The 21361-nt window shown below is 47.5% G+C and overlaps 1 long non-coding RNA gene across 1 annotated transcript; it reads left to right on the top strand.

Moving 5' to 3' along the window:
* Positions 1 to 383: 383 nt before the first annotated feature.
* Positions 384 to 20270, top strand: LOC142001248 (uncharacterized). The gene is made up of 4 exons (XR_012642423.1): positions 384 to 632; positions 992 to 1809; positions 14742 to 14803; positions 15482 to 20270. It is a non-coding gene; the product is annotated as an uncharacterized LOC142001248 (long non-coding RNA).
* The last annotated feature ends 1091 nt before the right edge of the window (positions 20271 to 21361 follow it).

Below are 21361 nucleotides of genomic sequence, written 5' to 3'. Positions count from 1 at the left end.
GCTTGCCTGCTACCCACGGGCTCAGCTCCTGATTGCACTATGAATGCATAGGGTTATCACTCTCTTTAGCTGGAAGAACTGAAATATACAAGTCACTTGATTTAACAGATGGAATACTGTGGTACTTCCTGGTTGCTAGCCTTAAGAGTCAATTAACTACCAACAGTTTAAACCTGGTAAAACAGCCCTAGCGTAAAAACTTCCCAGCGCAGATATAACAGACCTGCTAAAAATAGGGAGTGTTAGTTATGCTGCTCTTGGCTTCAGTAAGACACACTTTTAATGGCGCACTTGGTGTTTTAGAACAGCTCAAATTGACATGATTTTTGCAAACACAAAATCTTATTCATGGATCGGTGTGCGCCCAGCCTTCTAAAAAGTCGTTTATCAAACGTGCCGCCCTTTTGACAAATGCTGAAACTGAGGCGTAGAACGATGACATGACCTGTCCAATTCACATAGTTTGCCGGAGACGGAAGAGAATAAAGCTGATTGTTAAAACATTCATTTGATGCTAGCAGCTGATCAGAATATCAGGTCCCATTGTGCTGGGTGCTGTATGGACAGAGAGACCATCCCTGCATTAAAGGGTTAACTCGCTGGAAACATCTCCAGACTATGGCCCCACCAAGGTATGTAAAAGTTAGTTGGGTACAGTCTGTTACTCCTAATGGTTCCATTCAAAGCCCCTCTAATCAGTGGAAGTCCTTCTGTTGAAGAGCTCAGCAGCTCTTCAATTTGTATTGGAAAGAGCAAGTCCAGTGCTCCATTTCCACCCTATTCACTGCAGAATTAGCCTTAAGGGTTTGTCTTTACTTTGGGGGGGGAAGGGTATTCAACAGGGATCAACAAAAGGGAGTTAAAAATCTGCATGTAGTCAAGGCAAGTGGGGGCTGTAGTGGGCTTCTCCTGGGGTTTGCCTGGATCAGCTAAGATGTTAAAATGACACACTGCGAATGCTAACATGTTAAAAATGCACTTTATTACCCAGGGTCAACATAGCCCCCTAGGACTGGGGTGAGCAAACTTTTTACGTCAGGCTCCACTCTTCCTCTCTGCAATTAGCAGGTTCCCCCAACCTGCCCAATGTAATCCACACTGACAAAATTTGGTTATATTCATATAGAAAAAAATTACCCTTTCAGCATGTGTAAGAAAATAAGTGTAGAACGTAAAAGCTTTACAAATCGGTATTGTAGCGAGGTGCCCTGACCTCCCCAAGACTCAGCGGTGGAGGAGGCTGCTCAAAGGCCCTGGTGGGCAGGCCCTGAGCCGGAACACCAGTGCCCCACCCCGCAGAGGGCGGTGCCTAGGGCCAGAAGGGCCAGGGGCAAGGCTCGGGGCCCATTAAATGCTGGGCCGCCATGCCAGGAGGAGCCGGCTGACTGTACTCCCAGGCGCCGGGGCTGGGAAGCCCACCCACTGCTGGCCAGCTTGTCGGCCAGCGCTGCCCCCGAGCTGCCGAGACCAGCCTGGGCAGCTATAGATAAGGATGCCACAGGCGTACTACCCGGACTTACCAGGGTCCTTGCGCCGGTGGAGGGCCCCCTCCCCTGAGCCCTGGCCAGGACCAGAGAGACTATCCGGGGCTAACTACCCGGAGGCCCTGGAAGCCCCCATCCCAGAGTTCAGCCGGATGCCCGCAGCGCAGAGGCCTACGACTGCCCTGAGCCCACAGTTCTGCCATCGCCAGACTACCCCAATGACATTGAGATGTCTGCCTGGCCGGCGCCCGCGAAGGCAGACTACTCGGATGAGGCCTACCCGCCGGGACTGGCCGACCAGGATCCTGCACCGATGGAGGTTGAGGTAGGAAGTGGCCCCAGGAACGCTCCCCCTGAGCCAATGGCGGTGTGTTGTGGTCTGAATCCCCACTGCCAAGTTCAGGTGTGAGCGATCCTCAGGGCCCCGGGCAGGGTCGCAGTGGAGTGGGAGGGCCCGTGACCTACTACCCCTCCCTGGTGGGGTCACCCCTCGCCTCTCTAAAGCCACTGCCCCGCCCTGAACTAAGGGCTGGGCTTCCCCAAATTGTTGGTTTAACCCTTGCCCTGCCCCAAGCTGAGGGCTGGGGCCCATAAGCCGTTGTTTGACTGCTGCCCCGCCCTGAACCAAGGGCTGGGCTTCCCCAAAACTGTGTGCACGTACCTGCAGCCCCGCCCTGCTGCAAGGGCTGGATATCCAAACCACCTGTGCAACCCCTTGCCCCGCCCCAGGCTGAGGGCTGGGGCCTGTAAGCCGCTGTTTGGCCGTTGCCCGGCCCTGGACTAAGGGCTGGGCTTCCCAGGATGGCGGGTGTGACTGCTGCCCTGCCCTGAGTCAAGGGCAGGCTCCCCACTGTTTGACTGACCACAGCCCCGACCCGGACTGTAGGCGGGGCCCTCCAGCTGCTGGCCGACGGACCGCTGGTCCTTAAAGGGGACAAAGCCCTGGGACAGCTAGACCCGGTGGGCAACCTGCACGGGCCCACGCTGCCCAGAGCCATGGCGCCGGGCTCTTACAGGTATGTAAATGTGAACACACAGACATAAGAACAGTAACAGATTTCAACATTTTTAAGCAGATGGATGAGCCTGAGACCCAGCAGCTGATAGGGCCGTGCACTCTTCTGAAAGTTCACATTCCCCCCCATGGGGGCCTGCCCCCAACTTTGCATCCCCCTCGTCTAGGAATGGGGCAACTCTGTCTTAAGGTTCTGTGTTGATCTATTTTGCAATCTTTTCCCTCTGCCTTCACTAGCTCAGCACTGTCTATTCTTAAAACCACCGTTTAGCTCATTTCCTCCGTCACCAGAGCCCTCTGTGATTCCGGCCGGCCAGCCAGCCAGCCAACCTAAGCTCTTGCTGCGTCTCGTCTCCCTCTAATCTTTTCTGGGCTGGGACCTGCGTTCCTTGAATACTCCAGGGACCAGGAACCGGACTATGAGATCTGATGCCCCTGGAAAAGTATTTATAGCAGGGAGTGATGAGAGCTCTTGAACCAAACTGGAAATGGTGTATATAACAGAAACCATGTCCAGCCAAGGGTTGTGGCTGCACCTCCAGTGCACCTAGTTCCAGCTCCTATCATGGGATCTGCTGCTCCACAGACCCAGCAGTGCTAATAACCCATAGAAAGGTGCAGCAGGCACTTTGGCAGTCCACAGGCTGGATGGAAGGCCGCATGGTCCCTTTACCCCAGGTTCGTGTGTTAGTTTCATCCTGGCTGTTGCAGGTCTCCCACCCCATGCCTGACCCCTTGGTGTGGGCTTTGCCCACAGGGCCATGGAATACAGCCCCCCCTTCCCCACTCTGAGGGCAGGGATGTTTTTAAATTTAATTTTTAGAGAGAGGTAATTTGCATGCAGAACGTTTAAAGCCTCTTAAAGACGAGGCGACAGCGGCACTGACTGTGCTTCCATGGCAACCTCTGTTTAGATTCATTTCTCAGGCTGTTTCATAATAATTAATACAGCATGGCCATTCACACCACCCAGGTGGCAGGTGCGTGGAATGGCCACAGCTGGGATTTACCTGGCTCACAGGAAATATTCATACTGACAAATTAGAAGCCAGAACTTTTCTGGTGGGTTCCAGCAGCTGTAAGTAAGCAGGGACGCAACAGGTCATGGGCCCATCTCAGCGGTCCTGCTCTCTCTAATGTTTCTTATCTAGCCATTGAAGTGAACAGACAGCTAACCTATTTGACAGCTGGGATTGGCAGGTGGAGCTCTCCAAAGCAGCTAAAGCCCCATCCATCCTGCTGAGGGAGGGGCCACAGAAATCAACCAATTACAGAGGGACAAAACATGAGGAAATGGATGGGGCTGCTGGTCACAGGGTGGAAATAAGAGATCTGCAGCCCAGGGGATAGAAACACCAAATTTTGCCAGCAAGCATTGAAGAATGAGAAGAAACTTGTGTCTCTGCAACCAGAACCTATTCAGTCCTGTGCCTTTCAACTTGGACAGGCTACAAAAGGGGCCAACTCACATGCACCATGTGCAGCAGTGGGTAAGGATGTCAGTGGAAATACACCAGAAACGGGGCCATTTCTACAGCTGGAAGAATAATATGGAATGGATTTATCAAACTAAAGTTCAAACCCAAAATCCGTTTATTTCTATGGCAGATAGTACATGCCTGATCCCAGGTTGGAGTCTAATCTTAGAAGCAGTTGTCCTGATTGCACATTCAGACATCAATGATTTGTATGAATATTCAACTACTCGAGGACCACAGACAGTGTGCCTCCCGATTGATGCTGTGTTATATGAAAAATATCCTTATGGATTAACTCTGCGGGCATATATTCCAGCTCAGGCTGGAATTTGGTCTAGAACAGGGGTCAGCAGCCAAAATAGCAAGAGCCATTTTTTCCAGTTTGGTAAACTCATTTCAAGAGCTGCAATGCATGCAACTCTGAGATGGTCTTTAATAAATAATATTAAACCATACTTTTTGTAGCCCCTATTTTAAGAACAGCGCACACACAATTTGCAATGCGATACATGTTTGCTGCAGGACGGTCACAGACTTTTTACATATTCTATTTCCTCACACTTTACATGTGTGTTTGTACCACTGTCTTCCTGACTTTCACTCCTGAAGCTGCTCTCTCTCTCTGAAGGACACTAGGGGAGTTAGCCAATGTTTCAAGATAACATATTTGCTATTTAGATATGAGTTGTTCATTTGGGGGCTTTTAGACATTCACCATTTATCAAAAATAACCACAAGGGTTTTTTTTTGTAAACTTTTGCAATTATAAATATAATAATTAGGAGCCACAAAGAAGTCCTTAAAGAGACGCATGTTGCTCCAGAGCCACAAGTTGCAGACCCCTGGGCTAGAATGATTAGAACCATCCCAGAGTTGAATTTCTGGCATGTTTTATCTTAAAATGGGCATTTTGGCTATGAGCCTGGAGCTCCTATTTGGGAGGCAGCAAATTTTGAACTTCACTGGGAGTACAGGCCTTGTCTACATTACTGCAGGCTGTCAACCTAAGTTCCACAACTTTAGGTACATGAATAATGTAGCTCAAGTCAACATACTTAGGTCTTCCTACTGTGGTGTCTTGACACCATTAGTTAACAGTTGACGCTCTCCCGTTGAGTCATGCTGGTAGAGTACTGGACTTGATGGGAGAGCACTTGAGGGTCAATACATTGGGTCTACATTAGATATGATAAATCAGCCTCCGCTAGATCAATCACAGCATGTCAATCCAAGCCATAGTGAAGACTTACCCGAGGATGTTCACTATTCACAGGATTGGGGCCGACATTAGTTGTAACATTGGCTAGAAACACCTGCTGCATTAGTCTCCAAATGGGGATGAGGAAGCAAAACCATCACCCTCAGGACCAGATTACAATACTGTTGCCGAGGTACAGCAGGTTTATTCTATATCCATTGCTTTCGTGTTGGTCTAAATGGATACTCAGAGCAACCTGCCAAGCTGACAACCCTCAGCCCCTTCCCCACCACCACAGTCTTTCAGGGAACCACGTTCATCTTCTCTTAGGGCAAAGTGGATCAAAGTGACAGCTGCCTTTTAGCTGCAATTAGAATGATCAAGGCAAAGGTATGTTAAGAGCCTGCAGCCATACCACCTCAGGCTGTGGTTATATCAGCTCTCGTGTGCTAAGCAGGTGCAGGCTGTGTCTGTACTGGGATGGGAGATCACAGAGGAAAACCCAGATGCCACACGTTATGATGGTAAGGAACTTGTAGGTGGCATGTTGCCTTTTGAGCAGTGGTCCCAGAGCAGAGCGAGAGGCATTGTGCTTCCAGAGCTGCCATCCTTTCAGGGGGCAAAATCCAAGGCTTAAACCCATTACAGTCCCTGACGTTTTTCACAAGAGGAGCGCGAGCAGCAGTTCCTTGACCAAATTCCAGTTTGGGTAATTACGTTCCGCCAACCTTGATTCCCGTCCCCCACTGTTTCAGTTGGATACAGCATTCAGAGGCAATTCTCTGCCTAGACATTTTTCTGGCCTTTTTCTTCCTGCTGACTAAACTCCAAAAAGAAATCTTGCTGTGAAGAATGGCTTTGGATCAGCCTGAAAGGCCCTGAAGAAAGAAACCCTTCAGAAGGCACAGAAATAAACGTCACGGGGAAGGAGCCCCACAATGGGAGGCAAAGTTCTGGGTTCTGTTCCAACCTCTGTTTCAGAGTGAGTTGCCCGGGACAAGGCACTGCAGCTCTTTGTGACTCATTTTCCCCTTTGTGAAATGGGTGGAATTATTACGCCTTTAATTTTATATCGCACCAGCATCTCAAGCCTAGCCCTTGCTGTGTTAGGTGCTGTACGAACCCATTATAAATGGTAAAGAGTGTCTGATCCAAAAATTATTGCCCTACCTTGTGGGGGTGTTGTAAAGTGCATTGAGATCCACACATGACCGGCCTCTCTGCAGGGAACAGAATTACTGATGTGCACGCCAAGAGCTCTGTCTCCCACGCCTGACCCTGCTGCCTCACGCTGAGTGAAATGTTGTGTCCAGGATGCTGTGTGCTCAGTGGCCAACATAAATTATATTGGAGAGACAGAGAAAGAGACAAGAAGCTGGAGCTGAGCCTGGGTGTAATTTCAAGAGGAGTGATAGGTCTGACTATAGCCTCTAAGTAATGGAAGGACCATGCACTATTCTTCACCTTCAAGCTCACAATATTCACAGCTATGAAAAAGAAACCCACCCTCCTCCAGCTCACGGTGTCCAAAGGTTTTCCAGGCCAGATAATATCACTGCAATGGAATCCTTCCTATGTGCCTGGAGAATCACAGCAAGAAGAGTGCTGATGAATCTCCATCGGGCTGCATTCGCTATGTGTGTTTGTCATTTAAAAACTTCCATGACTTCCCTTCACAGTGAGTGCAAGGTCATGCCGCAGGGAGGATGCCATTTTTGAAGCCCAGGCCAGTGCTCTCCACCCAATTGCTGTGAAGATGGCCATGCACGGTGCATCTAAGGTTAACACTGGTGGGGGGAGGCTGCACTTCAGGTGATCCAGGCTAATTTTTGTCTCCAAACTGGACTGGGGATAGGCCATACTAAAACAGTAGTCTAGCTAAAACCACACAAACAGCCAACTTCCAGCCTAGCTGCAGAATCTGTCTGGACGTTCATCTGGTTAACTAAGACAGTGGGCGTTGGATTCTACTTGTTTGTTTGTTGGCGTGGCCACAGGCATAAATGAGTTTGCCAAGTCAGAATGGGTCAGAGTGGAATGGTAGAGCCCTCTTATACCTTTTCAGCAGCTCAAATGAAGAGACCCCAAAGGTTTTCAAACCGTTTCACTGGCAAGCCCCCCAGGGCAGAAGCTGTCCTCGCCTAAAGGGAATTTTCTTTCTAGCCCACCTAACAATCCCTCTCAGATGGAGGCACTTTTCTTCTAACGTTGCATGTCAAAGCAGATGGTCAGGCTGCTTCATCTGCTCTCTCCTGGGACGTGCCATTTCCACACAGAGAGCTCGGGAGAACCTTATTAGTTTTGATTGGTGGGATAAAAGGATTGCTGGACTTTTACTGGAAGACTCCCCGCTTTGTCAGTGAGGCTGATCCTTGAACCCCTAGCTAGACTTGTACATGATGTGTCCCGTTTTACAGAGAGAATGCTCAAAGCACTCAGTTCCTCAAGGAGGAATATTCATATTGCAATAACGCCTGTGCCTCCCAGTCATCAACCTGTTGTGCTAGGCCCTGTACAAATACAGCTCCTCCCTACAGAGAACAACGAAGGGTCCTGTGGCACCTTATAGACTAACAGAAAAGTTTTGAGCATGAGCTTTCGTGAGCATAGACTCACTTCATCAGATGCTGGTCCAGCATCTGATGACGTGAGTCTGTGCTCACGAAAGCTCATGCTCAAAACTCTTCTGTTAGTCTATAAGGTGCCACAGGACCCTTCGTTGCTGTTACAGATCCAGACTAACACAGCTACCCCTCCAATACTTGACTCCCTACAGAGAGTTTCCCATGTACTCCCAAGAGAACCAACCCTGGGCAAGCTGTTTAAGCCAGGCTATTCACAATCTAGACTAGGGTTCCTTCACATAATGCAAACCAAACCAGTCACAAAGAGCACTTCTGCTACGTTCCTGGCCAGCAAGGGGTTACAGAAGCCAATCCCTCAGGCCCTCTAGCTTTCCTAGTGCCCTAATCAATACCCTGCCTTACACACGAGAGGTTATGAAAGCCAATCTCAGCAAATCCACACAAGTCCTTCCAGTCCCCAAAGGAACCAGCCACATTTCCAGGCTGATACATAATTAGATCTTATCCAAAACAGCAGGCTGAACCCATCCTCTAGAATCTAAAATCTGAGGTTTGATTTGTAAAAGAAAGAAAACATGGGGTGAGAAGGAAATTGTTAAAGCAATCAAATTACATACATCAATTATAAGGCCCTTGATGCAGGCATGCAGCAGGTGGAATATGCTGCACTCTTAATAGTCTCTGGAAAGACATCGTTTGTTAGCATAGGCCAACAGTCCATTCAGGTTCATAGCAGAGATGTTGCTGCAAACTGCAGCCTGAAGATGTGAAACAAGATGGCGATTGTAGACTGGAGACCAAGGGTGAATTACCAGGGTCCCTTTTATAACCCTTGCCCTTCTGGAGGGAAAATCCTGCCTGTGGTCACGTACAGAATGGAGAATTACATGATTAGGTCACCTGTCCATCTTTTGAGGCATTCTGCCATCGGCAACAAGCCAGACGTCACGTCCCAGCTTAGTTCCCGATGTGTGAATTGAAGTCTGATGAGGTCCTCTCTCTGTTCAGCGCACCTTTACCTGGCTTGGAATTCTTTCACAGCCGGCGGCCCCACCTTCTATGGCGTCCTTTCAGAACTAACTTCAACTACAAGTACAGAGCCAATATTTCTATCTTTACATATAAAAATGATGCAGACATATAAGCACCATCAACAGATTTAATGAATCTTCAGCTTTCATTAGACACCTCACCTGGCACAAGATTTGGTGCAAACTTCAGACAGCGGTTACAGAAATGGCTCTCACGTTCCTTTTAAAATCCAGTAATGTCACCGAGGCAAAAGAAACTGCCCCAAGTCACAGGGAATCTGTGCTGGAGTGGACAGTCTTATCTCCCAGGACAAGAGCTGCAGCAAAACATTAGAGAGCAGGTCTTTAGTGCCCCAGGCGCATGATGATACTGTATGGCTTTATTCCAGGCATCTAAAAGCACCACAGATTTAATAGTCACCTTGTGCATATGGTTGAATTGTGGGTGACCCCAACCAGTTGACCAGGGAGTGTCCCCATCTGACTTCAAATCCCATCCTTGCAGCTTGAGGTGCAGGAAGCAACGTAACTAAAAAGGGTCAGTTGGCAGTGGTCAGCAACAACTTCGGTGCTCTTCAGGCCTGATCTCACCAGTCTTCCAGGCTTGTGTGTTAAACAAAAAACAGTTTTACCACTGTCGGTAATCATTTTCCCCAGCATGAGTCATTCTTGCCCAGGAAAGTGGAAACGTCAGTAGCTGAAATGGAGACTCATTTGTATTCTTCCCGTGGGATAGGGTGCAAAGCTTCCACTTCATGGAAGTGGCTAGGCCTCTCCCACCTTCCCATTACATAGATATCTAAGCCCCAGTTTGCAGGACCCTAGCCAGGCCTCTCCAAGACAACATAGCTCCCCTAGGAGTTAAGCAACCTATGACTTTCCCTGATCACAGCTGCCCTGGGCCCAGGGAAGAGTTTTTCTGATGTCAGAGAGGGTGTTGGTTGAGCTGCCTTACATTTGGGATGATGATCCTTGTGTGTTTGCAGCTGGGGAGAGGAGCAGAATAGGGTGATGACCATAGGCCATAGGTCCACTCCTGGGGCTGGAACTCTGTTTTCAGGTCCCCTTTTACCCAGATGACCTTACAACACTAAAACTGGAAGGGACCTCCAGAGGCAGGACCAAACACCATCTAGATCATTCCCAATATGAGTTTGTCTAACTTACTCATAAACATCTCCAGTGATGGAGATTCCACAAGTTCCCTGGGCATTTTTTTCCAGTGCTTAACCACAGTAATGTCCAAGCTAAGCCTCCCTGGCTGCAGTTTAAGCCCATTGCTTCTTGTCCTGTCATCAGAAGTTAAGAAGAATAATTTCTCAGCCTTTTAAGTACTTGAAAGCTGTTATGTCACCTCCTTTCCAAACTAATCCAGCCCTCATAGTAACACAGAGTTTGCCATGTTAGTCTGTATTCTAACAAAACAAACCAGCAGTCATATAGCACTTTAAAGACTAACAAAATAATTTATTAGGTGATGTGCTTTCTTGGGACAGACCCACTTATTCAGATCAATAGCAGTTCCAGTACAGACTGACAGTTATACAGCACAGAGGTCCAAAAAATAAAATAAAATTAAAATAAAAAAACCCAGACAAATCAGATATATGGAACTGAAGGGAGGGAGAGGGGGAGATATACTAATTGTCTTGCCTAAGATCATTATGCATACAAGGAAAGGGAAACAGCCCTTGTAATGTGTGTAATGTGTAATGTGTGAGATAATTGCTCTCTCTATTGAGACCCAGTGTTAATGTATCAAATTTGAGCATGAACTCCAGTTCACACATGCCCCTTTGTAATCTGCTGTTGAAGTCTCTTTGTTGTGGGATACGTATTCTCAGGTCTTTAACAGAATGGCCCAGTTCACTGAAATGCTCACTGACAGGTTTATGTGTATTGGTGAAGTGTTTGCCCAGTTTGTCCAATGTACGTAGTAAAGGGGCATTGCTGGCACATGATGGCATATATAACATTGGTGCAGTACAGGAGAATGATCCCTTGATCTTGTAATTGACGTGGTTAGGTCCAGTGATGGTATCTCATAGATCATGTTTTCTAGATCTTTAATCATTTTTGTTGCTCTTCTCTATACCTTTTTGAACTCCTCCGTATCTTTCCTGAAATGTGGTGCACAGAACTGGACGTAAACCTCCAGATGAGGCTTAATCGGTGCAGAGTAGAGCAGCAGAATGACTTTCCTGTGTTGCTCACAACACTCCTGTTAATGCATCTCAGAATGCTGTTTGCTTTTTGTACAAGTGTCATGCTGACTCATCTTTACTTTGTGGTCCACTATGAGCCCTACATCCCTTTCTGCAGTACTCCTTCCTGGACCGTCATTTTCTATTTTGTATAATCTATAGCGCGGACCAATGGCTGGCAGATGCCCTCAGATTCAGCTCATCCCATCCCCCGACAGCTCCCTGCCCACATAATCTCAGCTCTTGAAGTCCATTCTATTATTAGACTTCCTCTTGCAACATGTCAACTTCATCCCTCAGCTAACAGGAGCATAATTTGGGCTGGGCTGGGCTGGCAAAAGTTTGTAACATCATTAACACCTAAAGCAGGACTGTTAAAGGCAATGCTCTGCGCTCTGTGATGAATCCGGGAGGTAAAAATCTGTTGTTCAGAGTAGGGGCAGAACAACAGGAGATGAAAGCTTTAGAATCCTGACAAGAGTTCAGGATGCTGTCTCTAGCGTCCCAAATTACCATCCCTCATTTACACTGCAGAAAAGTGGCAAAGACAAGAGCAGAGCCTGATGAGCACCCACACTGTCCAATTCAGTATCTTAAACTCTTCTTTGACTCTCGTTGCTGAACTACTGTTATTGACTGGTTGACCTAGTCCATATTTGCATCCTGTTCATCACAGGATGGAATCAGAGCAGTTTCACTACCTGTTATAGGCCCTATAATGTTAAGAGGAGTTTGTCGTGTAGATGAAAAAACGGTAGCCACCCATACGTTTGGAGGAGGATTCCTGCTATTTCCATGAAGCTCTGCAAGCTGCAGGCCGAGAAACCCCAAAGTCATTGATGTGCAGATATCTGTCTAGGGTTTTTATGTCAGGCTCGTCATCAAACCATAGCAGCGGAGAGCCTGGATTTGTTACAACATACAGAGAAATTGGCAAGACACTTCAGAGTTTTGGTTGTTTCTGCACAGCTCCTGGCTGTGAAACGTGACATCTGCTTGCGTCTTCTTCGCCTCGCCAGCGTGCTAAATCTGCAGCATCTTGGAGGCAGCGTGCTTTTGCAGCCATTCAGGAACGCTTCTGCAGCCACTCTCAGGTTGGAATGCAGAATGAGGCTTATCCCCTTTCTCAGCTGCAAGAGACATATTAGCAGATATAGTTGCTTCCACCCAGCTAAAAGGGGGACCTTCATAGCTGTAGCTGTCTTGTGATCAAACAACACTCTCAGATTGATTGGGCAGGTGGAACCTCACGAAAGGAGCCAATATGCAGCATGAGAAGGTAATTGTGCACAGCTGCTATCACAGAAACCAGCTTTCTGTGCAAGTTTGCAGACGTCCTACACCACAATCTTTCGGGGGAGTTTGCAGTCTTTAATAATTGACGCTTTTATTAAGCCGCTACTCCATTTCCAATTACAAGTCTCAGATTAATTTCATTGCCATCGCTGGCCCATTGGGGAGAAGCCATTTCTAGATTGAAAATGGAAGGCAGCGGCGGGAGGAGGGGGAAGCTACGTAGCCCTCTGTATTTCCTTAAGTGGCTGGATTTGCTTCAACAGCTGTAATTATGGAGCTCATTAACTGAGCCACCAAGCATAAGGGCAGGGATTTCAGAAGCAGAAAGTGAGAAACAGAATTACTGGCAGCCACGCTGTCCAAAACGCAGATCAAGAAAGGCCACCAACTTTCAGAGAGCTGACGCTCTACCAATCACCTGTTATGTGTGACAGGGACAGCAGCACTTCTAAGAAGAAGAGTTGTCTTTTATGCAGAGCAAACCACGAGCAAAAGAAACACCCAAATGTGCACAAATGCATGGGTGTGTGTGACAGATTTGGCAGGTCCATGGGCAAGGTGGGGGGAGGGGAAGGGCATCACACTCCTGGAAGGGGCCTGGCCTCAAGCAGAAGAGGAGGAACTGGAGGCAGCCACCCTTCAGCCCCTCCCACGGCATGCTGTGCCCCTCCCACTTCAAGCGGCTCTCAGAGCCACTTGGAGCGTACTGTGAGGGGATTTAAAGGCCCCAGGAGTCCAGCTGCCACAGTTGCAGCAGCGGCCGGGACCCCTGGGCCTTTTGAATCACCAGGGCTTGTTGAACAGGTAAGTTCTACCTGCAAGATGATAAGGAGCTTGTACCAAGCTAGAAAAGGGATTTCTCTACTTGGATTGCAAGTGTTCCGGCCCTTTTTTTGTTCTGTGTTTGTACAGCACCTAGCAGGATGGAGGCTTGGTTCTAGGAGCAGGTGCAATGTAAGTACGAAAGCAATTCAGTGAGTTGGTAGAGAAGGAATTGCTTCGCCCTCCGTCCTTGGAGCTGGATTTGGGCAACAAGTCTCATTAGTGGGATGACATGCAGTAGACTTCACCTCCCAGAGGGCAGCCTATAAAAGGCCAGTTCTTTGCCCACCAAGACAGACTAGGAACAGGGACAAGCCACCAGCCCCTGCACTCCAATGGCAAAAGGGCCCCTAGCAGCCCCTCCAAGATAACAGTAGTTGCCAGGGGATGGCCAATAACAGGGCCTTGTGCTCCCTTCCCCAAGGAGGTGAAGGCAGACTCAACCAGAAGCAGCCACCCGAGCGATAGCAACAGACCTTGCACCTTCATTGAACTGCAGCTGTGCATTTTGCAGTGAGTTTGGGAGCAGGCAGGACAGGCAAGGACCAGTCAGAATACAGCTGAACTTATCTTCCCTGCCTACAGCTCTGAGCTCACTGCACCCCCTTACTTTTTGAACATCTCCATTGGCTCCAGCTCTCTGCTGCATCAGGTCCAAACTCCCTGTCACCTTCTCCCCACAATTCTAATAAGGATGTTCAAAATTCTGTTGCTCCCTACTTCTCTATCCTTGTCTCTTATCACGCCCTCTTCCTGCCCCATCTCCCTCTTGACTCTTCTAGGGCCTGGTCTACTCTGCAAGTTTAGGTCCAATTTAACCACATTTGGTCAATTTTTTTTTTTTTTTAAAGAAAACAAGTCCATACCACCAAGCCCATTCTGCTGACTTTGAGGACTGTTAAGGTAGATTTCGGCACTCCTGCTTTTCACAAGGTGTAATGCTGAATTTGACCTGGCGTGATCGTCTTTAGGGTAGTGTAGACACAGGGCTGTGAAAAATCGACATCCTGGGCCTCTTGGAGGTGTCAGATAGTGCTCCAGTGTGACTGCTCTGGCCAACGCTTCAGCTCTGCTGCTCTCCAAGTGCATGGGAAAAGGCCTGGGAACGTTTGACTTTCATTTCCTGTTTGGCCAGTGGAGAAGGCAGCACACCTCAGCAGCTCATCTGACCATGAATGCCCAGGGTTACAGATGAGCTGCAGCATGGAATGTGCAGGAGATCCTGGACTTGATTGCTAGGTGGCAGGGTATGAAGCTGTGCTGGCAGAACTGTGAAGCAGCAAAAGAAATGCTGATCTCTATGCCAAGATCACACAGGGCATGGTGGAAACAGCATATGCCAGACATGCCCAGCAGTGTTGCACGAAAATAAAGTAGCTCAGGCACACATACCAGAAGGGAGGTAAATGGATGGTCTGGGTCATTGCTGCAAACATGCCGCTTCTATGAACAGCTGCATGGGATGTTTGGGAGGGACCTAACCACTGTCCCAAGCTGTCTGTAGAGAAGTCCTAAGAGATTCTTCAGGCAGTCTCAGGCAACAGCTGGGAGGACATAGTTAGGGAAAGAGGAGAATGGTCAGCAGGCAAAAGGAGCCACTAACAGTCAGGACCTTTTTTCAATTTTAGGGCCGATCCCCTCATCCAGGGCATATTGCTGCCAGAGCCTGATGGTGGGGCAGACGCTTCTGGTGAGTTCTTGTTTTTAATTATGCTGCAGATGGGTTAAGGCAAGTGGGTGTGGTCTGTGGCAGCCTACACTGTGGGGGCTCCCAGGAACAGTTTGGTAATGTGCCTGGAGACAGCAGGAATCCTCCCTGCACATCTCCATAAAGCTCACACTGTATCTCCTCAAAAGTCTGTCCTTCACTTTTCTGTTAGAGCAGTTTGCACCCGTGAGCACCTTGCCAACTCCCCCAGCTGTTCAGCTAGCACAGACCTGAAGGTGCTAACGTACCTGGGATGACACGTTCCTTTAGCAAATGCAATCTGCCTGCACGGACAGGTCACAATTAAATGCATGGAGAAGACAAACACTGCAGGAGAGGAAGATCGAGCATGAGGAGAAGTAGCATGTGAGGAGAGTGTTCAGGGACTGAGAAGGAGGCAAGGAGGAGACACTGAGGCTTGTAGTGCAGCAAATATTGCTGCTGACATGCCTAGTAAAGGCACAGGAGTTAGAGGGAGCACAGAGCCCCTCTCCAGCCCAGGCTGAATCACATGCCCTCCTCACCATGTTAAATAGTCTCCTCTCCCAGGCACCCTAGAATGTGTGCGTTGAGGGTAGGGGGAAGTCCAGGGCAGCCTTTCACTCCACCCCCATGGATGTCTTTAGGAACAGGATACTGACATTTCCACTCCATGAACAGGTCTGACTACCAGAAGGAGGCTTCCAGACAACTCTCCAGTACCAAATTTTACAGGCTACTTTCCTCAGATCCCACCGAGGAATACACTAAGAAACTACATCACCTGCTCAGGACACTCCCTACACAAGCACAAGAACAGATTTATACCAGCACACCTCTGCAGCCCCGTCCGGGGCTATTCTACCTACTACCCAAGATCCACAAACCTGGAAATCTTGGATGCCCCATCATCTCAGGCATTGGCACTTTCACTGAAGGACTGTCTGGTTATGTGGACTCTCTCCTCAGTCCCTATGCCACCAGCACTCCCAGATATCTCTGAGACACCACTGACTTCCTGAGAAAACTGCAAGACATTGATGACCTACCAGAAAACACTATCCTAGCCACCACTCTCTATACCAACATCCCACACAAAGATGGAATAAATGCTGTCCAGAACAGTATCCCTGATGATGCTACAGCACATCTGATGGCTGAGCTCTGTAACTTTATCCTCACACACAACTATTTCAGATTTGGCGACGATATATACCTTCAAATCAGCGGCACAGCTATGGATACCCGCATGGCCCCTCAATATGCCAATATTTTCATGGCTGACCTGGAACAGCGCTTCCTTAGCTCTTGTCCACTAACACCATGTCTCTACTTACGCTACATTGATGACATCTTCATCATCTGGACCCATGGGAAGGAGACTCTGGAGGAATTCCACCGGGACTTCAACAACTTTCACCCCAACATCAACCTCAGCCTGGAACAGTCCACACAGGAGATCCACTTCCTGGACACCATGGTGCTAATACACAATGGCCACATCAATACCGCCCTGCACCGTAAACCCACTGACCTCTACGCCTACTTTCATGCCTCCAGCTTCCATCCCAGACACACCACATGATCTATTGTCTACAGCCAAGCACTAAGATATAACTGCATTTGCTCCGACCCCTCCGACAGAGACAAACACCTACAGGATCTCTACCAAGCATTCTTGAAACTGCAATACCCACCTGAGGAAGTGAAAAAACAGATCAACGAGCCAGACGTGTGCCATGAAGCCTCTTACTACAGGACAAGCCCAAGAGAGAACCCAACAGAACACCACTAGCCATCACCTACAGTCCTCAGCTAAAACCTCTACAGCGCATCATCAGGGATTTACAACCCATCCTGGACAATGATCCCCCACTTTCACAGGCCTTGGGAGGCAGACCAGTCCTTGCCCACAGACAACCTGCCAACCTGAAGCAAATTCTAACCAGCAACTATACACCGCACCACAGTCACTCTAACTCAGGGACCCATCCATGCAACAAACCTCGTTGCCTGCTCTGCCCACATATCTACACCAGCAACACCATTACAGGACCTAACCAGATCAGCCACACCATCGTGGGTTCATTCAGCTGCACATCAGCCAATATAATTTATGCCATCATGTGCCAGCAATGCCCCTCTGCTATATACATCGGACAAACTGGACAGTCTCTACGTAAAAGAATAAACGTACACAAATCAGATATCAGAAATGGGAATATACAAAAACCTGTAGGAGAGCACTTCAATCTCCCAGGCCACACAGTAGCAGACTTAAAAGTAGCTATCCTACAGCAAAGAAATTTCAGGACCAGACTCCAAAGAGAAATTTCTGAGCTACAATTCATCTGCAAATTCGACGCCCTCAGCTCAGGCTTAAACAAAGACTATGAATGGCTGGCTAAATGCAAAAGCAGCTTCCCCTCCCTTGGTGTTCACACCTCCAGATCAACTGCTGGTAGTAAGCCTCACCCTTGCTGACTGAGCTAACCTTGTTATCCCCACCCTTGCCCTGGCTTATTTATACCTGGTCCTGCAGATTTCCAAGACCAGCATCTGATGAAGGGAGTCTGTGCTCACGAAAGCTCATGCTCAAAACTTTTCTGTTAGTCTATAAGGTGCCACAGGACCCTTCGTTACCCCACTCCTGTGATTGCAGAACAGGGGCATTGCAAAATACCACTTGCTTTTGCTTTGCCCACCCTCCCCGAATGCTTTTCTGTTTCTGCTTCCTTATGTTCCACAAATAAAGTGCATGATTTTGCAACAAATATTTCTTTATTGCTTGTGTTGCGTTGGAGTGTTGCCAGGGTTCACAGGCCAGCATGTGAAACAGAGGGTACATACACGACTGTCATTTCATTGGTCATTCACAAAGCTGTTTTTTCAAAGCCTCTCTGATTAGCAGTGCCCCTTGATGTGCTCTTAGTACCCTGGTGTCTGGCTGCTCGTACTTAGTGGTCAGGCAATCTGCCTTGAACCTCTATCCTGGTATGAATTTTTCCCCCTTGCTCTCTCAGGTATTATGGAGCACACAGCAGGCTGCCACAGCAATGGGAATGGTGCTTTTGCTGAGGTCTAGCCAAGTCAAACTCCAAAACCTGGCCTTTAAACAGCCAAAAGCACATTCAAACAACCATTCTGCACTTGCTCAGCCTGTAGATGAACTGCTCCTTACTGTGGTCCATGCTGTCTGTGTACAGCTTCATCAGCCATGGGAGCAAGGGGTAAGCTGGGTCTCCAAAGATAACTATTGGCATCTCCAATTATAATTTTCTGGTCTGAGAAGAAAGTTCTATCCTTCAGCTTTCTGAGGAGACTGTAGTTCATAAAGATAGTCGTGTCATGCACCTTTTCTAACCATTTCATGATGATGTCAGTGAAATGGCTCTTGTGATCCACTAGCACCTGCATCATTGAGAAATACCCCTTACAGTTCATGTACTCTGGGGCAAGACTGTCAGGTGCCAAGATAGGTGGAATGCACATCCTTTTCACCCACTTTAGTTAGGGAACCCCACTGCAACAAATTCACCCACTACATCCTGCACATTTCCCAGAGTTGCTGTCTTTCACAGCAGAAGGGTATTGCTTGCCTTAGCTACTTGAATCACAGCAGCTCCTGCGGTAGATTTACACACTTCAAATTGATTCCCAGCTGACCAGTAGCTGTTTGGCATTGCAAGCTTCCCCAAGGCAAGTGCCACTCACTTTACAACAGTCAGAGTAGGTCTTATTGTGGTATTGTGGGGAAAAGTAATTCACAAAATTCTATGAATGTGGCTTTACACCTGTGGAAGTTTTGTAGGCACTGCTGATTGTTCCACAGCCGCATATGAAAGTTACCTTGCGTGGTACTCAAGATGCTTTGAGATGGTTGTTCCTGTGGGTTCTCCACCTACATATTATGGCGCTGTTGTGCCCATAGTCAAAGTGTTATGGTAGCAGTGCCCGCAGAGGGCTGGCACAGGCTGAACCTGATGGCTACTACACATGTGCAGCCTGCCAACCCCTCCATTTTTCTCTGCCAAGAAAAGAGAGTACTGAAGCAGAGGGGAATAAGGGTGAATGATGGAGCACCCCATCTCGATTAACTTCAGTTACTTCACAAGGTGAGTAACTGTCGTCTTCTTCAAGGACCGTCCCTGTGGGTGCTAAGTGATTATGGAGCAGTCTCCCTGGCTGGCGGAGGGAGCTTTGGTTGTTGTGATGTTATAACAGATACGGCTAAATTGGGTGTATCTGGCTGAATATGTTTCAGTGGCATAGTGATATGTAAATGTGTGTGTAGATGCCCACGTATTTGTTCTATACATGTCCAGTATCGGTGCATTATGAAGAAAGGCTGTGGATGCAGCCATTGCTCTAGTGGAGTGGGCCCAGACGGTTGTTGGGGGCTGTTTGTCGAAAATGTTGTATGCTAGGTGAATACATCTGGATATCCACTTGGATAATCTTTGTTTTGATACTGGAGTGCTCCAAGGCCATTTGTAGAGAATACAAAGTCTATTTTCCTGAGAGATTTTTTTCTTTGTAGATAAAAGGCCATTGCCCTGTGAACATCTAACGTGTACATGAGTGCTTTTCCATGGTCCAAGTGAAGTTTGGGGAAGAAAACAGATTAGTATATGGATTCATTGCAATGAGAAGAAGAGCAGTGTTGGTGAACTCTTTAAAAAAGTTGAGACTTGGAAGGGAAAGTGCTTAATTGTGGCCTGTACCTCCTTCAGGAAGCCAGCAAATTGGAGCCATAACGCTCATCTCATGACCACTACTGCGATATGGGATCAAGCGGCCAAATGCACTCAATCAGGGATGGCCTGGAGAGCCGTGCAGGATAAGCACTCCCTCACTCAAGTTGTTGTTGAATTGATGTCCTTTTGTGTTTGATAGCTGTGCAATAAATTCCATCATCTGTACAAAGATGTTGTATGTGTATTTTGCCTGTGAGGCAGTATAGTTTGCAATCCTGAGTTGAATGGTGGCTGATGAGTAGGCCTTCCTTCTGAATAAGTCCAGCTTTTTCCAGTCTCTATCACAGGTCACAGTGCTTGCAGCATGTTGTCTGTCTCTGTGATTAACATTGTCAACTACTGAGGGGTTTGAGGTCACTTGTGTGATGCCACATATTTTCTAGCTCAGAGCTAGATTGGCTATTCATATACCCATAGCAGGGAAGTCAGGACAACCTGGCTAACCTTTGAGTTATATTCTCAAAGGTCTTTGGCAGGCTTTGCGGCCATAGCTTTAGTGCTATTGTTATCAGAGCTAGCTAGGTTTATCTTCAGGGGCTATGGTCAGATTTAGATTACAATGGAGACATACCCTTAGAATGGAAGCCATTCGTGGCTTGCTTATGTGAACTTCCACCACTACTACTAGAATACAAATAACAGGTTACAGACTGCTATGCAAATTGACAGGAAAGGTGACTAACAGGGTAGGCAGCAGTGGTCAAATAACTGTTAAATATGGATCAGGCTGAAAAAAAGAAACGAGCAGAAAAAATTCTGTTGCCTCCTTGCCACTCCAGCTGTCTTTTGAGATTATAAAAGCGCTGCAGGGCAAGGATTTTTCTGTTTTCTGTCCATAAAGTGGCTAGCACAGCACTAGGACAGCGGCAGAAAAAGGAATGGTACCTACAACACAGGACTTTGCAGACCTATATTTTAGCCCCTTGATAATTCTGCCTTTTTTGTATGAAAGCCGATTGGGAACATGCACGATAATTATTGAGCAGAAACTCCCTTAGCAGAGACTAATTTTTGACTTTGTGTTGGATTCCTGGAGAAACATTTTGTCTTTCTAAGTATAGCTGCCATTTAGAATCTCAGCATGAGACTCAGATTGGTAATGCATTACTTCATGCCATAAATCCATAGTCAAACTCATGGTTTCAATTCCGCCAACTTCTCCCTTGTCAGTACCTAAGTGGGACTCCTGCTGTTCTCCAGCACGTTGCTGCATTTCCTCCCCTCCTCCTTTTGAGCTATCGTAAATCAAAAATAAATTAAAATAGAGGGACCAGAAGGCAAACTCTTTTGCTAATATTTCATTTTTTTCTTCTCAGTAAATATTTTGCTGCTGCAGGCAAGTCAAGTGACATCACGTGGGAAAACCAAGTGGTTATCTTCAAGGGAGATAAATTCCCTCATGTAGAATAGTATATACAGTACTTTGTGCCTGGTTTAGTAAAATACCATCTCAGTAATACCTAGCATTTACCAAGTGTTCTACATCTTTAAAGTGCTGGACAAAAACATGAGCTGATCTTTCTAACATCCCCATCAATTCTCACCCCTCTTCCCCCACCTTGAAAGCTGATCATCTTCATTACCATGAATCCAACGGCAGACCTTGTAGGAAGAGAATTAATTAGCCATGACAAATGTTTGAAATCGGTCTAAAATAGCTTTTCTGTGTAAGTAAATATGATTAAGCTCAATTATCCCTGAAAGCTAGAAAAAGTAATGTATTTCTTTGCAAATGGAGATTCCTAGCTCTTTTCCACCTGTTTCTAGCCTTCATGAACTATTGGGCTTTAAACTAGACACTGAT

The sequence above is a fragment of the Carettochelys insculpta genome, chromosome 24, assembly GCF_033958435.1.
Source record: "Carettochelys insculpta isolate YL-2023 chromosome 24, ASM3395843v1, whole genome shotgun sequence".
In the NCBI taxonomy this organism is placed as follows: domain Eukaryota; kingdom Metazoa; phylum Chordata; order Testudines; family Carettochelyidae; genus Carettochelys; species Carettochelys insculpta.
Note: the sequence above shows the minus strand (reverse complement) of the source record. Positions and strands in the feature narration are given on the sequence as shown.